This window comes from Zingiber officinale, chromosome 7A (genome assembly GCF_018446385.1).
Source record: "Zingiber officinale cultivar Zhangliang chromosome 7A, Zo_v1.1, whole genome shotgun sequence".
Lineage (NCBI taxonomy): Eukaryota > Viridiplantae > Streptophyta > Magnoliopsida > Zingiberales > Zingiberaceae > Zingiber > Zingiber officinale.
The window spans coordinates 133,484,910-133,493,231 of record NC_055998.1 but is presented as its reverse complement, the minus strand read 5'-3'; positions in this window follow the sequence as shown (position 1 = coordinate 133,493,231).

Sequence of the window (8,322 nt, the reverse complement as noted above, 5' to 3'; positions counted from 1 at the left end):
AGAAACTGAGGTAGCGAGCCACCAGTCCTACGAGGGTAAAGACCTCGGTCTTACCAGGGCCAAGACCTCGGAATTGGTCACCTGGATTTATTTAACGACAACCTCGGAAGTCGGGTACTAGCCTCTTCAAAGTAAAATATCTTATTTACTTCTTCTTTAAATGTCTTGACATTTTAACAAGCACCTTGTGTGCCAAAATCTCTAAAATCTTGACTTGGGATCTACTTAAGGTCTTGGCCTTTTTCTTTCTTTTCTTTATCTTTCTTATACTTGTTAATACCTCTAATAAAAGAATGATTCTTTAAAACTGAAATGTTTAAACAAATTCTAACATTGAAATGCTTAGATAAACTGAAATTGCACACTTAAACATACTAAGGGTGAATGCTTAAACAAACTGAAATTTGATACTTAAACAAACTAAAACTGCTATGCTTGGGAAGTTCTAAAAATTTCAGTTCAAACAAACAAATAAATCTGCATACTATGACTAACAAAAATCTGCATACTACTAATAAGTTCCTGCATACTATTAATAAATTTTTGCATTATAAACTTAATAAAATCTGCATACCTACTTAACCAAAAATTTGGAATTCATAATAAGCTGCTCAGGCTTATAGAATAACAAAGAAACTAAGTTTGCAATGGTATTATACAGACTTGATCATGTTATTAAATAGCAAGGAAAACTAACACTATGTACTTAGGTTAAGGGCTGTGCGTGTCACCTCATTGCACCAAAAGAACTAAACTTGTAGAAACTTTAACTTCTATAAAACTTGCTTTTAGAGGTTCAATAATAATAGCTTTATAAAATCTATGTAAAACCTATGAAAAACTTGTACCTTTAAAGAGCAATAGAGATCTTCAAGCATGTTACAACATGATCTAAACCGCAAAAGAACTAGATGCAAAAAGGAAACTAAAATTCTGCACTGCTAAAAGAGATAAACTGCAAATCAATTCCTCATGCTCAATTCTATACACATGCATACCAATTCTTGACTCATCTATACATACTTATCCTTTTCATTGCACAAACCGAACTGACCTTTAAGGTAACAGCAGATAGAACTCCAAACATGAAACTCAAACTATAAGACTGAAGGGGCTGATCTACATGCCTAGTTCATACAATTTAATTCTTTCCCTTAAGGTTCTCGACAGTAAGCTTCAAACAACATCCTTACAACAAGCTTCGGAATTAAAGAAGAAACAAAAACCGAAAGCCTAAAAGAACAATTTCCCTTGTTCAGTGGCACGGCAGGAAACCAAAAGAACATGAACAGAATACTCCACATACTTAACCCTTCCATGTTCTTCCTTTGAATCTCACGGCAACAAGCCCTAAACCAAAATCTTCACAGCATACTCAAAAAAAACACAAGGGAACACCAAATCAAATTCGGAATTACTCTTACCACAGGTAAGTAGCAACTTACAATGGTTTCTTGGACTCACAATCGAAGAGAATACTTCTAGGGTTCGGATAACTTGAAATCTCCGACGACTCCTTGCGTCTCCGTGCTCTCCTCGACAAGGGAACCGTGAAGACGGAAGAAACTTCTCGGATTGGACCTTGGCCGGCCGCCGGAAAGCAAAACCCTAGCTTCTCTGCGCCTCCGCCCGAGCTGAGGCCGATGCCGCGCGAGAGAAAGAGGAGAGGTAAGAAATTAGGTCACGGGAGAAATCAAACCCTAAGTTCCTCTCTTTATAACTTAGGTATTTCTGTTATCTACTACCATATAAATATTTTTCGCTTCCCTTCTTATCAGCACCGCCTGCTTGGGCACTTGGTCAGCCGGATTCGCTTAAGGCTTGGTTCGGCCGGAGGTCTCCGGTTCGAATCTCGGCTTGGACATTATTTTTGTCGAAACTTCTTTCGTTTAGTAAAAATACCAAACGACCTTTATAAATTGCATAAAAATACTCTAAAAATTTCTAAAAATCTCTAGAATATTTCTAAGGCATTTTTAAATATTTTTAAATTACTTTTAGGACTCAAAATGAGGAAATTTGGGTTGTTACAGTGGCCTAGTCCAACCATGTGATGATGACACCAATGGGTCAATCCTTTTGCTCATGTGATGCCCACCACAATTCTTTCTTTATGAATCAGCCTCTGTCTCTTCCATTCCTTTTCTCCTGCTTTTGACATATTGGATTCACACTTGAGTCAATAGTGAGGGAAATTGAATTACAGGAATTAGGGTTATTTTTCCCTTTTTTTACATACCTGGGCTAGTAGAATTAGAGAAAGCAATGGGGCAGGTTGAAACCCGACCCCGTAATAAACTCATCCCAGTGGGACGGGTTTAAACACCTAAACAGGTCTCAGTTGGGTCTGGGGCAGGTCCCGGGTTTAATCGGACACACCCCGAACCCGTCCCGTATAATATTTTTTATTAATTGAATAAAAATTGATAATTAATTTTTAATTGAATCAAAATTAATATATTTTAATTTGTGCTAATATTTTTTTTGTTACAAAATATTATTAATATAAATGTTTAAAATAAATTTAATGTTTAATCAATTTTTTTAAAATTTTATTTTGTATTTAAATTTTTTTAAAAAAATAAATATGACGAGTCTAGCGGATCTAACCCCGACCCGCCCCGCCGGGTTCGTGGCAGAGCGGGTCCAAAGGGAGGCGGGGTGGGTCCTGGATTTGGCCAAACGTGCCTCAATCCAGACTTGTTGCCATCCCTAAGTAGAATTGATCACCTTTTATAGAGCGAAGGTTGTTTGCCACGTTCTCCTTATTTTCCGCTGACGTTATCACATTCTCTACCATAAATGACCTTTATTTCACTTTATTTCGGAATAAATCACTTACGTTATCCGCCATTTTTGTAGTAATGGTGACATGGGCCACGCTCTCCTGTGAGTAACGGTTCCTTTAAGGGTAGAGTTGAAAATTAGAAACTCAAGTCAATGTTGGGAGTCAAGAACTTGATTCACTGTCAGGAGCTCCAATCGAAGTCGGGAGTTGGAAGTCGAGAAGTCAAGTCAGGAAGTCGAGTTGAGGGCTAGTATGGACTGCTCTTATGGTGAGATCCTTTTGGCCATATGGCAGTCGCTGGTTGACCTCCACATCACTAATCTTCCCCTCAAGTCTAGTCGAAAGACGTGTAAATCCAACTGACTAGACAGTGCTAATTATGACCAAGTTCTTCACTTTGAATCTCCTCTCTCCACGTGGTCAAAAGACAACACGTCTTTTAACAAAATCTTCGTCTTTAATTACCGCCATGCCTATTAAATGCATGACATGCTTTGTTAGGCTCATTTTTCAGGATCGAGAGATATGAACGCCTCCAAGGTTATATCTCATTAAGGTGAGGTGGCCCTTTGCCAAGGAAGATTGATTGGCGATTTGGATGTGATGATTATTATACTGTTGCGATCTGTTTTGCTCAGGAGGTGGGCAATCCTTGTTAATTTGCCATTGACCCAAACCCAAGGGTTCATGTTAAACCCCTAATTCTATAAGTAGGGTTGCAAGGGTTATCGTCCCGTGAAACCCTTATTTGTGTGTACCCTTATCTCCTTCTCTAGCGCTTCAAATTTCTTGCTTTCCTATTTCAAGTAAGTCCTTCGTCTCTTCATTGTTGGGAAGTTTCTTTATCCTCCAACCTTCTATCTCGTGTTGATGTGTGGTCGCTAGTGCTTGGGGTACCTATCTAGTAATGGCTGTGGGTGTTGGTTGCTACAACTGGATTCCGTTCTGTTCCCCTATACAAAAATTTGTACAAGTATAGAACTTAACCTAGCTACCCATGTGCACTACTGAAGTACAACTTAGATTGCAAATGATACTTAACATTATTAATCCAAGTTGGTCTTCAGAAGTTAAACTTGGATTGGAAACCATACTTAACATTTTTACTCCAAGTTTAACCGATGTAATCTTCCTAAGTTAAACCATATTACAGAAGTTAATTAAATATCTATTTCAAAGATCGGCTTCCAGGTTAAACATGGCAAGGTACTAGGCCTTCTTGAGTATGAGATCATCCACCACTTCTTAGACAAAACCTTTGAAAGAAATAGGATATTTAACTTCTTACAATAAACTAGGTTTAACTACAGAGACCTCAATAGAAGCACAATATCGAAACATGAAATTGAAACACAAAATCGATAACAAAAACAATAGCATAAAATCGATAGCCTCTTGTATTTGGTTTTTTAAGATCTATACAAAGAACATGAACTAGTTATGATGCGGAAACAAATAACTAGTTATACCTTTCTTTGTAGTTAAAGACCTCTTGATCTTCTGTCGTATTCCTCTCCTCCTCTTGGACGTCGTGTGGATGACGATCTACCAAGATGGAATCCACCCGAACCACTTCTTTTCCTCCAAGACTCTCGAGCCACTAAGGGATGCCAAAATAGGAAACTTTCTCTCTTCTTCTTCCTCTCCAAGTAACTGACCACCAAGATAGAGTCTTCTCCAATTCTTTCAAGTTTTGGCCACCAAGAAGAGATGAGTGCTGACCTTAGAAAGAAGAAAGGAAGAGAAGAAAGGATGGTGTGCCGCCGGCCTAAGGAAGAGAAATGAGAGAGGGAGGAAGGGGCCGGCCACACCAAGGAAAAGAGAGGAGAGAATAGGGTTGTGTGTGTCATGAGGCACCCTCTCTTTCTCTTTTATAATTCTTGGTCAAAGTAAAAAAGGAAAGTTTTAAACATAATTAAAATTTCTTTATTTGTGACCTCCCTTTAAAAAAGAAAATTTTAACAACAATTAAAATCTTTTTTTTCTAAATTTCCTATTGTACATAACAATAAAGGAAAGTTTTAAAATTAATCCCTCTCTTTTAAAACATGTAGACAACTACAAAAAAGAAAGATTAATTAAAACTTCTCTTTTTAAATCATGGTTACAAAAAGGAAAATTTTATCAAAAATTAAAATCTCTCTTTTAAACATTATAGATAACTACAAATAAAAAAAATTTTAACAAAATTAAAATCTCTCTTTAATCCTTTGAAGATAGCTATAAAAGGAAAGATTTTAAAATTTTAAAATTCTCTTTTAAAACCATGAGGATGGCTATAAAAGAAAAGTTTTTAACAAAATTAAAATCTTTCTTTTAACCATTGTAGATAACTACAAAAAAGGAAAGATTTTAACAAAATAAAATCTCTCTTTTAACCATCGTAAATTACTACAAATAAGGAAAGATTTAACAAAATTTTGTTTACAAAACTTCCTTTTCCTTTTTCTAGTGGCCGACCCCTACCTTGGACACCAAGCTTGGCCAACCACCTCTTGGCTTCCAAGCCCATGCTTGGCCGACCCCCTTGCACCAAGCAAGGATGTGGCTGACCCATTACTTGGGTAAGAAGTGGACTTTATGGATATAAGGATTTATAGAGGCTGCAACAGGGACCGAGAGGAGGAATTGATTTTTGGTCTCCGATGAGCTTGAACTTCCCGTGTTCGCCCCAAACACCCAACTCAAGTTCATCAATAATAACTCATACCATTAAATAGTTATTATTGCACTACCGCACCAATCCCATATTACAATATGGACTCCTTCTTATCATGAGTGCGTTAGTCTCCCTGTATTTAAGATATTGAATGCCCACTAATTAAATGAGTTACTGACAACTCACTTAATTAATATCTAGCTCCAAGAGTAGTACCACTCAACCTTATTGTCATGTCAGACTAAGTTCATCTGCAAGGTTTACATGACAATCCTTATGAGCTCCTCAAGGGGACATCATCAACCTAGATTACTAGGACATAATTTCATTCTATAATCAATAACACACCATATAAATAATATCATTTCCCAACTTATCGAGCTTATTGATTTAACAAACTAAATTGCACCCTTTGATAAATTAAAGAAATAAATATTAAGTATACGTACTTGTTATTATATCATGATTAAGAGTACACACTTCCATAATAACAGAGGTTTTATTCTTTTATGTAGTCAGTATAAAAGGAAACTACCTCAAATGTTCCTGCTCAATACACTCATAGTGTACTAGTGTAATTTTATAGTTAAGATAAACTTCTACCAAATTACATTACAACCACTCCAATGGTTTGCCCCATTCCATCTTGGTTGTGAGCTACTATTTATAATTTTATAAGGAACTGATAACATGATCTTCTATGTGTCACCTCACACTATGTTATCTACAATATAAATTAAATGGATAATTACACTTAGCATAAATGTAGACATTTGACCAATGTGATTCTTATAAATGTTTATACAAAAATTAGGTTTTTAGTATACATCCTAACAGTGGGGTCCTCGTCATCTACTCCTTGGTATCAATAAGTGGAGTCAAGTTTGAATGAGGCTTCCTTAACCAACCTAAGTGATACTTACAGCATTCCGTCAAACCATACCCTTATACTTCTGAACGGGGATGATCGCCCTGATTGTCCTCCTCCAGTGTGAATTTCTTCCGCAGCCATCTGATAAGTGGGTTGTGTTTCCCTATTCGCCCTTTCTTTATCAAAGTATCATAATATTTCTATATTCCTTTATCTCAGTTAGGGCCCAATTCCTTTCTCATATTGACCGGGCTGTCTGCTCAACTGTTTCATTGTTTCTTTTATCCTAAGAAGATGGAGGACGACATATTCTTTTTTTCCTCTCGAGTGAGGCAAGGTTAGCTCAAAGGTTTCCCCTCATCCCATAAGGGGTGAAAACCTCAATTTTTCTTCCTCCGGACCCCAACTCCTATACCATGGCCCCATCGTTGGCAACGTGATATGCCTTCACCCCCATCCGTAAAGAATAATCATTTGGTGCGAGAATATTTTCATGCTACTGAGGAGCACCAAGACCTGAAGTTTAATAGCACTTCGCTGCTAGAGAAGGGGATACTTTATATATTTAGACTGAGCCCCCTCCTAGTACCCCCTCGGCTTTCCTATGGTATTTTCTCCTCTCTTCTACAGACGTGGTCTTCTAATTGGAAATATCTTCTATTTTTGTAGCTTCCATAATGTTGAAGGCTTTTATGGGCAAGGCCATGGGGCTATCGGATGCCGAGTTAGAGGCTCGTGGCACTGAGATTATTGACTTGACTGGAACAACACTCTCATCCATAACTACTCCCGAGCCAACTATCGTCCATCCCGGAGCTGGTCATTCAATGTCTGCATCCAAGGCGAGAGAGTCTTCAGCGCAACGATCTACTCCAGTTGGGGTGATGCCCGTCGGCTTACCACTAGCCCCCATTCCTTCAGAGGATTGGGGGATTCCTCTACGCATCACCAGGAAAAGGCATTGCTCCCCCCGATCGGATCGCCATCCTTCTCCTTCTCCACCTTAAGGTCTCGTCTACCCCCAACATTCACACGTGGGAAGCTGATCATCCAACCCCCCCTCTTTTTCCAAGCCTGCACAATTGCTGGGTCCCATCATAAGGAGCCACAATCTGATTTTACTGAATGCTTAGATAGCAAGAGGTACACCTTAGATTATATTTTCATGCAGACATGAGGGTCTATATAATCGAAAAACATTAAACAGATGCTAATCACTTCTACTATGGAGGCAAAGTTTATAGCCTGCTATGATGCTTTCAATTACAGAAAATTGATGCGGAACCTTATTATAGGATTACAGATCTTTGGGGACATTGACATACCATTGAGAATCAACTGTGATAATAAAGCTGTAGAATCATATTCCAAGAATAACCACAGTTTATCGAAGTCTAAACACATTGACATAAAGTTTCTGGAGGTTAAAGAAATGATTCAGAGTAGTCAAATTATAATAGAGCATATAAGGATAGATTCTATGTTAGTGGATTCACTCTCCAAGGGCTTGTCACCCAAGGTGTTTCATCAACATGTGTTGAATATGAAGGTTCTTTCTTTTGGTAAAGTACTCATTTGGTAGGAATCTATATTTCGGTGTAATGGTCTATATTAATTAACACGTATTTTTGACTTATTGTACGTACTAAAGTTTTTACATGTGTATAAAGTTTTGACTCTTTGACATAAAGACATCATGATTTACTATACGATTTTTCATACAGTATTTGTAAATTTGATGTATGACTTAATTTTGAGTCATAAGATTGAATCATGGTTTACTACTATGGTTTTGCATAAGATTTTAGTAAATAAGATTCAGACTCGGTCGGATCATAAGGACTCTTAAGAATGGGCATGTACAAATTACATTTCATGTCATTCTCATACTACACATCTACATTTGATTTATATCGTTAACAAAATTAGTATTATGATTAATATTGAGTCTTGTTACAGTTATAGTAACTCTGACTTATTTAGTCATGTACTAATTGAATTAAT